We start from the raw sequence: 12,879 nt of genomic DNA on the forward strand, positions 1-12,879 counted from the left end.
GCTTTGCTTTTTGGAGAGGGGGTTGCTGAGCATTGCGAGCAAGGAGCTCAGATCCCAACGGTGCCCGTTGTGAACGCGTCCTGCTCTGGCTTTGAACAATTTGGGGGTTATTACTCACAAGGTTTGTCATTGTTAGTGCCTTTCATGGCCAGTGCAAGTGCACTAGCCTTCACCAGGGTGGTTTTTATCTGAGGCTTGAACATCTCCTGAATCAGAGTAAAAACTTGGTTAAAACTCTGCGTTTCAACAAGACTACTCAACAAACAATGACTTTAGGTTACTTTTCTTCTATTTTTTCGAAAAGCGGGAAATCAACCAGAGTTCTGAATTTACAGCAAAACCAGGAGAGATGCTGTGGAAACGCTTCTGTTGCACTGTGTGCTCCAGCAGTTCCCTGCTGCAGGAAGCCCACCTGGTTATTTGTAAAAGCTTAGAAGAATAGTTTGGCAAATGCAAGCCGTTCCCCATTGCACCTCTCTAGCATAAACCTCATGCCTTGGGGAGGACTTTTGGTACCCAGCCTGCAAAGATGCTGAAGAAGATCCCTTAGATCGTTAGTTTTGGGTTTTTTACCCCATTCTTCGGGAGCTGCAGGAGGTGGAGGTTCGTGTTGCTGAGCACGGGCGCTTCTGGCTGTGCCGGGGCTCAGCTGAGCTGCCCTGTGGGGTCTGCTCTGAATTTACAGATTTAGTCATTGACTCCTGCAGCCTCCTAGTGCTCTTGGCCCTCTGTGCATGTGTCTCATGTTTTATAGGTAGGGAGTTTGCGACAGTTCTTAGATCAGGTGTTAGATCTTTCCGGTGCCTCTTGCACCCTAAAACACCCCCTAATTAAATCTACGTCTGCAGCACATGGTTGCATATGGACTTGCTTATAAAATCCCTTCCACGAAGCACTCAACTTTAAACCACTGTCAGCAGACATAGATGTGGGAAGGGTGAGGTTGTAAGTCTAGACATAACCCCTGTCCATACCCGTGCAGAAACAGGGGCAGCTCCAAACGTGCTCCTCCGCCGCGTGCCCCTTTATGGCTCTTCTGTATCATTCAGATAAAATGAGATCACCGCAGGGCATGGGCAGTGTCTTCTCTGCTTCTACAGTAGAAAGTATCCCATTTAGTCTATAAATAATAACTGTTTATATAGTGTTTGCCTCTAACCTTTCTGTTCCCTGTGAAAATACAAGTATTGCTGTCTTTGCAGTATTCCTTACAGTAAGTATGAGGAGAAATACCATTATTTAAAGAGTAAGGTAAATTGCAGTTTAAGGGTATAATAAATCTACTGTGGCTGACCGCCGTAGTAGTTTTTTTTTCTGGTTGATAATGAGGGCAGACTAGACTTAAAACTAGCGACTGCTGGTGAATAGGAACCTATTGCAGCAACCCTGTGGTTAGGACATATGATTTGCATAGATCTCTGGCCGCTTTCCAGGTCGGAGTCTGAGGAGGCACCACCACTACTGCATATCATTTATTTTTCCTGGCATCCTTCATTAGCGGATAAGGAGACGCTTTGCAGCAAACACCGCTCACCGCGACGGCAGCCGGTCCCAGAGCGAGTGGCAGCGCCCCAGCTCTCCTTGTCACCTGGATGGAAGTCACCGAGGTGGAGATGAAGGTACTGAAGAGGCACAGACACTTCCCCTGCTGCTCAGAAAGCCTCCTGGGCCGCTGATCATGCGGGGACCGCGCGGGCTGCAAGGCCGTCGCACTGAGCGTCCCGGCCGCGCAGAGCGCGAGGCGCTTAGGGGCAGGCTGGCGCTTGTGGCCTTCACCAGAGGCCTCGGGAGCTGGGGAGGAGGAGGAGGAAGGGATGCTTGTGCCCTTTGCTTTGGAAGGTTATGCTTTGGAAATTCTCAGTGGTTTTTATGTGACTAAACGATGCTGCGCGTTGCGTAGGGAATGCTGGAAATGCCGAGTGAGTCCTGCCTTGCGCGGGAGCGCTGGAGAGGGGCGAAATGAGTGTCGGCACGCGGAGCCTTGGCACAGAGGGAGAAACTTGGGGCAGCCGGCCTGGAGACGAGGGGTGAGCCCCATGAAACGAGGTGGAATAACTGGAGGTGGTGCTGAGGCCGCGTCGCGGTGTCCAATACGGACTAGCCTGTATCGGAGCCGCCCCGCTTCCCAGCACGGATCTCCCTCCTTCAGTTGTGCAGGGAGAGAAGCTTCTTGAAATGGAAGCTTCAACCTGTCAGGGTAAATATTTATGCAGGGGATGGTGCCCTATCTTAATGCTGTGTTTCTCGGCAGTGCTTTCGCTCTGACTGACTCTCCTACCGTGGGAATGAGGAGTAACGTGGAGATCTTTTCCATCAGATCCCTGTGTATGGTGTGTGTAATGTGGCTAGCACCGCAATTTAAATGGCACATATAAGTTTGGTCTCCCAGGCACACTGGCTTTTGAAGTCCCGAAATTGCTGCTTCGCTGCCCTCATGGAGCAAACTAACCCCCTTGGCTCAGAGAAGGCTCCTTGAGCTGCTTATCTGGAGGCTCCAAGAGGCAGCACACGGGAAGGTTTCTGGTGCTTCCTCCCCTGGGTGCTCCCTGCGGGTCTCCCTGTCCCCTGCACGGCTCTCTGCCACCCCTGCGTGTGCAGATGCAGGGCCCGCTGCTCCGGCTGGCGTTTCCTTTGCGCTTGAAAACGCCAAGCTGGAAACACCAACTGGCGACCTGCTAAATTTCAGTGGTCGACGAATTGACCCCGAAGCAGCATGTGGATTTTATCGTGTTAGAATTGCAAAACCCGAGGATGGGTTTAGAGAGGAGAAGCGCTGTGCAGGGGCCGATCATGTGTGGGGCGACGCTGCAGCCCGGCGCCGCGGGCACAGAGATGCTCCGAGCCCTGCCCCAGGCTCACGAGCAGCTCAGCCCAAAACACTCCGGGACTCTCAGCCTGGGCGCGGAATCCCCGCGCGGTGCCTTGTAGTACAGGGGTCTGGTTGGATCCCTTTAAGAAGTTCAGTAACTTTGTACTCCAAGTGCATGAGTTTATGGGGAAGGCCAGAAACGGTGCTAGACATGGAGCAGAATTGCTGCTCTCTGCGGAGTCTGTCCCAGTCCCACACGTTTCGTACGGGAGGTTGTGGATGGCCGTGTTGCCATATCATGGTGCTGCGCGTGACTGAGCAGCTCTGCCCTTCAAATGCTATTAACTTCAGCCCACTTAATCTATATTCCTATATGTTGAACACAAAGCGGTGCTGGCTAAGGGATTAAGGGAGAATAAGGTATTTGTTCCCTAATCCTGAATGTTTATAAATCAGTATTAATTACTTTAGAGGGAAGCATTCGTAGCTGGGTGCTTTTAAAGAGTTTGCATCCTGGCTTTTGTAATAGTTTGGTGATCCATCTGGCTAATAAAAAGACTTCACTGCAAAAGAAGAAATAAAATCCAGTGCTGGGAAGTGTGAGCATACAGATGCCTTTCTTAATAGGGGGTAATTGCTGCTACTATGGATTGTTGTAAATTAAAAATAATGGGCTAGCCACATCCCTCATAACTGATTGTGAACACGCTGCATAGATGGAGCCTGGTCTGGGGGGAAGTGGGGAAAACTGAACCCAGCCAGTGAGACCCACTGCTTCGCGAAGCAAATTTATGCACTTCCAAAGGTGGTGGTGGTATTATTATTATTAATTATTATTTATTTTCAGAGGGGCGGATGAGTATCAGGGGTGTCAGTGGGAGCTGAGTGTCCTGCCAGGTTTGTGGCATTGCAGCACAAATGGCAGCACATCAGGGCTGAGGGATGGGGTGTAGGGGATAAGGAGGGTTATCTCCAGTCTCCTCTGGAATCACCTCCAAAGGATCCTCTTCCCGCGCGCAGGAACAACAGACTCAAAGCAAAGGGAGGCTTCGCTGGAGCGGGAAATCCTGCACTGAGCATTAGCAGGGCTATTGATTGCCCCAGATTCAGCATTTAATCCTTCTTTAATCACAGATCAATTCTGTTGTGTATTTTTTTAACTCTTCATCTGGTTGCTCCAGACTTCAGCACAACTATGTGTTTTGTGCAGGGCTGTCACTTGTGTCACTTGTGTCCCACTGCCTTCCTGCACGCCATGTGACTTGGGCTGTCAGGCGCATTCGAAGCGTTGTTCAGGCTCTCTTATTTATTAGCTTCATAAACTGCTTTTAACCACTTTTCCAGGATGGTGAAATATATCTGTCTGTACGGGGAACTAGGTGTGGGGGCAGGGAAGGGAATGTGATGGTTATGAGTATTAAAAAGGTTTTTCAAATTTATTTTTATTGCGCTGGTCTCGACAAAGCACATAACTCACAAGCGGGGCAGCCGCTGCGGAGCTGTAAAGTTGTCCCCCTTGCAGTAACACTCCCCAAACTTGGCTGTCCTCGTGCCATCGTGTTCATGCCAGTGCCACATATATTCAGGGCTATAGTTTGTCACCTCTTTCTAACATCTTGCTCTACTGCTCTGCAGTACAATAACTGGAGCAAACATTAGTATTTCTGTTTAAATTATGTTAGAAGGTAACATGTCGTTGGAAGGAGAGGAATAGATGGAGAGCCGGGACTTTTCCAGGTCACTTCCTGGCGCAGCTGGAACCTCTATCTCTTCTCAGGCTATGCAGTTCTTCAGTGTTGGTCTATACATCCGTGGAGATATCCTAACCTCTTCTTTCTTTTCAGCGCTCTGACAGTTGTTTCTGTACTTGCATACGATGGTGGCTGGCATAAGAGAAACTCCTGGATAGGGTAGGTGTAAGTTGGGAGGAGATTTGTGCTGTTTCGTTTCTTTTTGCATCCAGCAGGTACTTTTTTCAAATACTGATGCTCTCCTTAGCTGCTGCTCACTCCATCCCTGAGAAGGGGATTCGTGTTTAGCCCCAGGGCTGTCCATGTCAACAGGACTCTTGGCATTGGCTTCAGTGAGTGTGGCACCGTCTAACCTGAATGTCCTCGCCTGTGTAGCCATTCTTAATGGAATAATTTTGGGAAACGCTGAATTGACCTTGAATGTTCCCATATAGGCCAGGTTTTACATTCATTCATGGTTTGTCCCTTTCTGCTTGAACTTCCTGCAGGATTGCCTTGATAGTGGAAGATAGTGCAGAGGAGAAGATGGGCCCCGTTTACAGAAATAAACAGGTGACGTGGAAAAAGGAACCATCTTTAGGAGCTAGGAACAGGAAGAATGTGAGAGGTGGTGGGAGGCATCAAAGGCTGGTTTTTCAGCTGCTAATTTCAGCCGCGTTTGGGTAGCGCGTGGCGCTGTGAAGCAATGTGATACGCGGGAATGAAAACGTCGCCTCTCGGAGCTGGAGGCTTCACTTCTGAAGCAGAGAGCTAAGGGCGCCAAATCCTATTAAACTTTAATGATATTTTTAGATGTAACTTCTTGCGTGTCACCACTTGAAAAATAGCACTCGAGGCCGACGATAGCAGAGTGTGTGGATTAGCACCTGCGAGCAGGAGGAGCTGAGGCAACTCTGGAAGGAGCCTGGGTTAGCAGCGGATAGGGAGAGTTGCTCTGACCAAGCCACCAAAACTGCTTTTATTTGTCATTATTACTGTCCTTGCCCCTTCATCCCCCGCTTCCAGCCTCCATTTGCCAGGTGCCCTTCAACAAAGTGGGAAGGAGGCATTGGACTTCCAGGCGCGCAACAGCAAAGCAAAGTTTCCTTCTTGTTTACAGGGAGAGAGAGGTGAAACCATATTTTCTTTTTCCATTTCTGTCTTTTATTTTTCTAATTAAAAGAATACTAAATTTGCTCTCGGCCTACCTTGTTTTTCAGCTTTGCAAGAGCACCAGAGAGTTCAGTTTTCTTCTGCGGCTCAGGTGTACGAAGTAGCGTAACGTGAATGACTGGTTATTCACTAGTGGAGTGGGTGCAGTTGGTGAAAACACCTCTGTTTTCAGTTAACTTCCATAAAAGCTTTCAAGGGGGCAGAGAGGAAGGAGAGAGGGATAAGAAAGCTGAACTATTTCAAAACATCACTTTAAAGTACCAATATTTACTAATTCCTTTGGCACGTGTTAGAATACTATTAATCCTGATGAACGCAAATGGTATTAATGCAGATGTCAGAAGTACTTCTGCAGGCATTCGGCTGTAATTTAGCATCAATTAACTAGGCCGTTTTTTAAAAGCATTATGTTAATGCATTAGATTTCCCAGTGTGTCCTCAGGCAGCCGCTGTAGCTGCTGTTGGTTCCCTTATCAGTCTCTCCATTTTTCTTTCCCCCTCGCGCTACTCAACGGCGTGTGCGTCGTCCTCTTCCCTGGTGCCTGCGTGTCAGTTCTGTTGGACATTTCTTAATCTCGGCGCTGCTCAGCAGGCCGGGCCTTTGATCTGCCATCTGGCCCTGGCATTTGACTTTTTTGGGCCCAGTAATGTGGACAGAGATGCTTGAAGAACGATGGCCTTTTGTGCTCCTGGGCATGAATATCTAACCAGGCATTTGGTAACTAAGCTCTCGTGAACACTGCACTGATTTTTCTTCATGTGCTGCTGTTTGGCTTTCATGCCAACAGCACCCCCTCTCAATACCGCCATTCTCCCTGCTGCGCCCTCCCCGCTGCTGAGATCCCTCCTCTTAGACGTTGGTCGTCCGACCTGCCTGGTGTTGTAACTCATGAAGATTTTGTCGTTATGGGGATGGGTTTGTTGGCCTCAACCTCTTTGCCTTTTTGGACAACAAAGAGTTGCTAGTCCCAGCAGGTGAGTCAATGAGGTTTGGCTCAATGGTCTCACAGAGCCAAACCCCACTGTGTTTTCTGTGCAGAGGGCATCGGGAGTCTCTTCTTGACTATCCATATGGAGCAGCGAATGTGCTTTGCCAGTCCCTCCCCTTCCCCGCTCTCCTCCACTTCTTGCAGGTGCCCATAAGCACCGAAGCACGACATAGCTCAGGCTTTCTGAGGACAGAGAAGGCAAAAACGAGGAGCAGACTTAGGCATGGAGATCTGGAGCAACAGCTCCTGGCGTGACTGGTGGTGGCTAGCAGAAATCCTCAAGTAGCTAATGTGATCAGGAGGCCAGAGCCTGGCATTTGGGAGATCAGCCTGTGCAAGTAAATTCGTGTGTATATTGATATGTCAACAGTTAAGGCACTGGCTGCAGATTTAAACTAGGAAAACCCTCTATGTTGTTTTTGTTTGAAAGCAGAATTGGTCTTTTATGCAGTTTCTGATAACTGTAGTCAGTTGGGATGTTCTTTGTTTGTGCTGACTTTGAGCATAGTCCATGCTGGAGTGTTCCCTGCAGACCTTCTGCTGTCTCTTCTGTTCTGTTCAGGTTTTGATATCACCATCACTGGGGTTTCTGAGTACACTCCAAGCACGTGTCAAGCAGTGACTAGCGTGTGTCTCATTTGATTTCTTCTCTGGTCCTTAGGGATGAAACTGGTTTGAAGATACTTTGCTAGTTAAAATGGATGAGTTGTTTTGTTATTGTTTTTAATTTCTCATTCCTAATGAGCTACAGATGTGGTCCTTTAAGACAGTGAAATTTGACCGGTTGCCTAAACACTGTCAGTCTCTGCTCTGGCTCTGGAGTGTGACTCTTGGTAAGGGTTAATCCTGAGACGTGCTGAGCACACACAGCTCTGCGTGCCTTGAACAACAAGCGCGGGGTGCTTGACACCTCTCACATTCAACTTCCAGCCGTTATCCCACCTCCTGGCCAATTTGTTGAGATGCTTTCGCTATGCAAAATTCATGATATGCAAAAGAGCGTATTATTCCGAGAACTTGTTACAGTTCATTGAGGTGAAACAGCCTATGCATTTTTATCTTCGAAGGACTTGTTCGCCTGTCTATCCGTCACATTTAATAGAATTGTACTTTCCCCATTGCGCAAGCAGTGCTATAACGTGGGCTGCAATTGAATGCTTGAAAATACTTGGGGAACGAAGCTGTTTCTTGGTCCTGTCTGTGTCTTGTAGTTAGTTGGGTGCTTCTGTTGTCTTATTTACAGCATAGGCCAATAAGTTTCAAAGTCCAGTTGTTCAAACAGAAATATGTACATCCTTTGCCTAGCCCCTTGGGTGTTGCTTCTTCTCAGCCTTTGCAGTGGTGGTTGCAGAGTTTCAAGTTATGTTTTAAGTGCCAACATTGTAGTGTCAAGACAGAGGGTATCAGGAGGTGATAATCTCTTCCTGATGAAATTTGCTGCTTCACTGATACTCAAGTTAAAATAAATATTGCAAGGAACTGTGCAGGTCTCAAGTTTGTGTTAAACATGCTTATAATCAGATGTCTGTATGGAGAGAGAGATCTGGAGTTGGTGCAAGTGAGACATCCGTGTTGTTTGCTATTGAGTTATGAAGGTTAATGTGAGCTCCAAAGTTCACCTTCAAATCTGCAACTTGTCATCTTTTAGAGTTAATTTAAAGAAGATCTCTGCTCTGCTGGCTCTCCGTAGTTAGTTTCACGCAAATTGAGTGTAATCCTTGGTAAAGGGTCATACCGCTGCTGCTACTTTGCTTAAGGTACCCCAGGAGGCGTTTGTGCATGTGTTACTTAGAGAGGAAATCAGTGTGGGTTGTCCCCAACTTGCCCTTAACTTCTGCAGGGTTGGAGGGAATGGGGTATCTGGGTCCACCAGGGCAGTGAGGGCGAGCGGGGCATCGGGAAAGGAAGTGTCAAGTGCTGTGGGTGAGACTCAGACTTGCAGGTGTGGAACAAGGTTTTATGGTCCTGGAGTTAGCACCCAGCTCCTGCTGCCCTCACACAGACACCGGGTTGGCTTTGAAGAACTGAACTGCCTTGCTGGTGGCTGCGGGCATCCCCACCCTGGGGCTGTGGCTTGTACCTTCACATCAGGGCATCCCCTTGAACGCACCGAGGGAGATGCCGGCCGTAGATATAGTCCTGCTGGCGTTGCTGCTCCGAGTCTTAACATTTAAGGCAAAAATTCCCCTCTGCAAAGCCTAGAAACACTTCCAGAAACCCTCCCTTTTTGAGTGTGTTGTTTTTTTGCAACACCAGGAGAGGTCAAATCTCAGACTTAATTTGAACGTATTTGGAAGAGGTCACTCAAAGCTATTTTCTAATGTGGCAATCTTGTTATTAGGCAAAATGAACGTTGCGGGTGCCTTGTTAAGGAGGAGCTCCTTGTTGGAAACAGAGCAAGGCCAGATGTCATGGGGTTACGTAAAGCAGGGCTCTTCATGCCCCGGGAGGCTGGTGGAAGGGCATGGCATGGGAGCAGCCCAGACCTATATGTGCGCTTAACTGTGGGGCCGGTGGCCCTGCTGCAGCCTGGCTACGGCTGGGATCCGAGGGGGGGGCTTGCGAGCTCTGCTGCTGTTCAGAGGTGCCCGAGCTGGTATCTCACGTGGCTTCCTCGCAAGCCTGATGATGGGTGCGTTGGACTTGCCAAGGCTGTGGCTTTGAGAGAAGCTCGTCTCTAACCAAAAACACAACCCCGAGCTATAGAAAGTACAACCTCCTCTTGATAAAGAGGAAGAGGGGAAGATAAAACGCAAATACTGTTAGAAGCATGTAAAAATATAGTGTCTTTTTTCAGTTCTTGCTCAGCCTTACTGCAGTCTGCCCCTAACGACGCGTCGTGGTGGTCTCTGCTGGACACGTGCCCTTCTCGAGGAGCGAGCAGGGAGCAAACCAAGCTGAGCCGATGGGCAGAGGTTACTCCGGTGCTTTTGGCGTCGGTTCAGGTGTCCCTGTGCACATCCTTTTATCAAAAGATTTATCCAAGCGTCCTTCTGGTAAACCACCTGAAAACCCACCCTTATGGCCCGTCTGCTCTATCCAGCAAATACGGACACTCGGCAGATTCTCATTATGTTCCTTTGGCCTGGATCACTGCCATCAAGTGAGGATAGTTTAGAAAAGAGCAGTGTTACGTGTTGCTAAACACATAAGGAGAGCCTCCTAGCTGGGAATAAAGAGTGGCTGGAAAAAAAGAATACAGAAATAAACCTGGATTCAGGAACTAGCTAAAACTAATGATTATTGTCTTCAGAACTGTAGTTCTTCATCAGGATTATGAAGTAATCAAGATTTCCCTATAAAAGGCTGTGCAGAGCCCAAGTTGGACTCATTCTAGGGTACATGCCTAGGCCTGATGTTCTCCCTCCATCCAGACCTGTCCTGTTGCAGTGTGCTGTGATGTGACCATGCCGGCAGCATCCGCATCCCTCTGCTCCTGGGGCTGGCTCGGGGAGCTCTTGCTTTCTGCCTTGCAGACATGGCCTCCTCCGTCGCGCTGCCCGGGAGCTTGGCACGCGCTGGAGCGCAGCACCCAAGGAGAGATGCTCCCCAGCAGGTACAGAAGGGTCTCCAAACCAACAGACCTCGGGTGAGGTGCTTGGGCAGCGCTAGCAGGGACCCTGCTCGCTGGCAGCGAGGGCTGCGGGGGGTTCTGCCTCCTCACACCTAGCGGGTGCGGGTGCAGCAGCTTCAAAACGGGGACTTGGCTTGTGGGCAGCAGATCCGTGGTGGCCAAATCCCTCCATACTGGACCCCGCAGCGCAGAGGGCGAGTGAGCTGTGCTGCCCAGGCCAGCAGAGAGGCAGGGTTTGTACCTGCAGGGCTTCTCCTTTATTCTTTTATTCTTTTTTCTTTTTTTTTTTTTCCCCGTCTTTCTTTTTTCTTCCTCTTGAAGAAATTATGCCCTGAAGTAGGAGAGGTTCTGTCTCTGCTAGGCTGAAAATTACCTTGTGATCTTAATGACTTGGAGGTTAAAAATTAAATCTCAGCTGCAATTGATGTGGCGGCAGATGTAGCTTCTTCAAATACAGGAGAGGTGATGAAAAGTAAAGAGGGATGAATAGATTATTGTTTTTATTAAAGGTATTACTGAGGAAGATATTCTTCTCATGAACAGACTTTCCTTATTCCCATCTTCTCAATATATCACTGCTGCAGTGTCAGCTCGTGCTGGGGATCTTGCTCAGGAATGTTTTAGATGGGAAGACAGACATCCATTATAACAAAACAAACTGCATTATGCGATCCCTTCAAGGGTTACGGTAGTTTACAGGGAGCGAAATATTTACCATGTGATTCACATAATAGGTAAGATAAAAAATGGAATATTAAGGTGGAGAGCATCGCCCGAGGGCACAAGCCACTCCTTCCCTGCCAGGGTGGATTAATGCACAGCGCTCACTCCCCCTTGCTTTGCTTGGCTTTGTACTTGAAAGTCTTTGCTGCAGCAACTTCAGACTGTAATTAAATTGACTGGAAAACTGAATTATCCTCAGAGAGCTACCCAGATCACGGATGAGGTGCATGAACTTTTATTTGTCCACCCTAAGCATGTGTCACCTTCAACAAGCAGCAAAATAATTTCAGCGTTTAATAAAACAAAAGGAAGTGGTGTCTTAGGAAGCTGGATATAAAGACGCAGCGAGGTTCATCTGGAGAGTGTCATGGCCTGCGGGTTCACAGACCCTGCTTCAGTGGAGAGTTTTTGAATGGCAGCAGGATTCAAAGAATGGTGTTTATCCGCCTTCAGTTGCAGCATATGTTATTGGGATAAATAGTTTTGAATGTGTCGTTATTTGAGCTTAATTAGGCAATAGAAAACCAACTTTATAGGCTTGTGACAATAGCAATTTCAATAATGCTTACAATTTCTTTTTAATATGCACATTTTTCATTAGGACTTTATATTAGATGACATGCTATCATACCTTTAGTAAAGTGTATAGTAATGTGCTTGGATCGGTGTTTAGGATCTGAGCATCCCTGTCACTGTCGCTTAAAGGCACCTGATGTCGCCCGGCAGCTCGGCGAGACTGACCTTTAATGTCAGCGCGCTGGAAAAAGGGAAACTCTGCAGACAGCTCAGATGCCGCACGGCACCGTCGAGCTCCCTGAGGATAAGGAGCAAAGAATTGTGTCAGAAATCACTGATCTGAGTAACTGAACTCATTTTTATTTTGTTATTTAATTAAGTTGTTATGGAGTTGGCCAAAAATTCGGCTGTCAGGGAGCTGGACCAGGGCTCCCAGTGCCGCCTTGCGCAGTGGCCGCGGCATACGGGGGCCAAGCGCTGCTGGTGGGGTAACGTCTCCCATAAGATTTGGCAGATAGGACAGGTATTTACAACCGGATAAAGCGCCCAGTCTGTAAACTTCTTGCATTTAGAATTATAATGGAATTACAGCGGAATAAATTTCCCTCTCAAGAGGAGAAATGTCTCGCTGCCGACTTTCTCCCCTGCTTTACAAGGTTATGAAGGGGAATTCAGAGCATGTTTTGGCATGCTTCGCGTTCTGTGGTCTGCATTCAGATCATCTTTTTAATTTCCCTCTACAGTTGGCTTTCTCCGGGGGCCTCTCCCCGAGCTACCTTTCTTGTGCTGAGCCCCTGAGAAGTTGGCAGCATCCTTAAAACTTCAAATACATTCGTAGCAAAGGCTCTTGTTGGGGCAGATGAGTGTGATCAAATGTGAGGCTGAGTTTGACTGACTTCTCCTCCTGAGATCCACTTCCCTTCAGTTTAAATGAGACAAGTTACCCCTGACGCAACCTTTGAAGAGTTTCTCCTGCCGCTTGGATGAGCCGCCTGCGAGAGGAGGAGGAGCAGGGAGGTTGGTGGCGGGAAGCTGGAAGCCAGCAGACACATCGGGGGTGTCCGGCAGTCTTCTGAGCAGGCTGGAAGGCAGGATCAGAAGGCGCTCTGACGTTTGGCCTTTGAGCTCGCGGTCGTCTCGGTGTTGAAGCGGGTGGTCTGATGTGTGGTGGCCTCTCAGGCGGTTCCTGTGCTGCGAGGAGCAGGAGGAGGAACCGGCGCTCAGGGCAAGTGCCAGGTTTGGGGCTGCTCCGAGCCTCCCCACAGGCCTCACTCATGAATAGCCCCATTCAGCAGCGCCTCTCTTGGGCTCTCAGCGTTCCCTGCTCCCTTTCTGCCCAAGTTCAAATATCGAAGGTCAGCGTAA

The 12,879-nt window shown here is 48.6% G+C and overlaps 1 protein-coding gene across 1 annotated transcript in view; it reads left to right on the forward strand.

The window, feature by feature from the left end:
• GPC1 (glypican 1) overlaps nucleotides 1-12,879 on the forward strand; it is a 109,976-nt gene that overhangs the window by 16,938 nt on the left and 80,159 nt on the right. The gene's annotated exons all lie outside the window — the stretch shown is intronic.

Source organism: Tinamus guttatus, unplaced genomic scaffold (assembly GCF_059628265.1).
Source record: "Tinamus guttatus ecotype Peru unplaced genomic scaffold, ASM5962826v1 Tinamus_guttatus_pri_ptg000364l, whole genome shotgun sequence".
Taxonomy (NCBI): Eukaryota; Metazoa; Chordata; class Aves; order Tinamiformes; family Tinamidae; genus Tinamus; species Tinamus guttatus.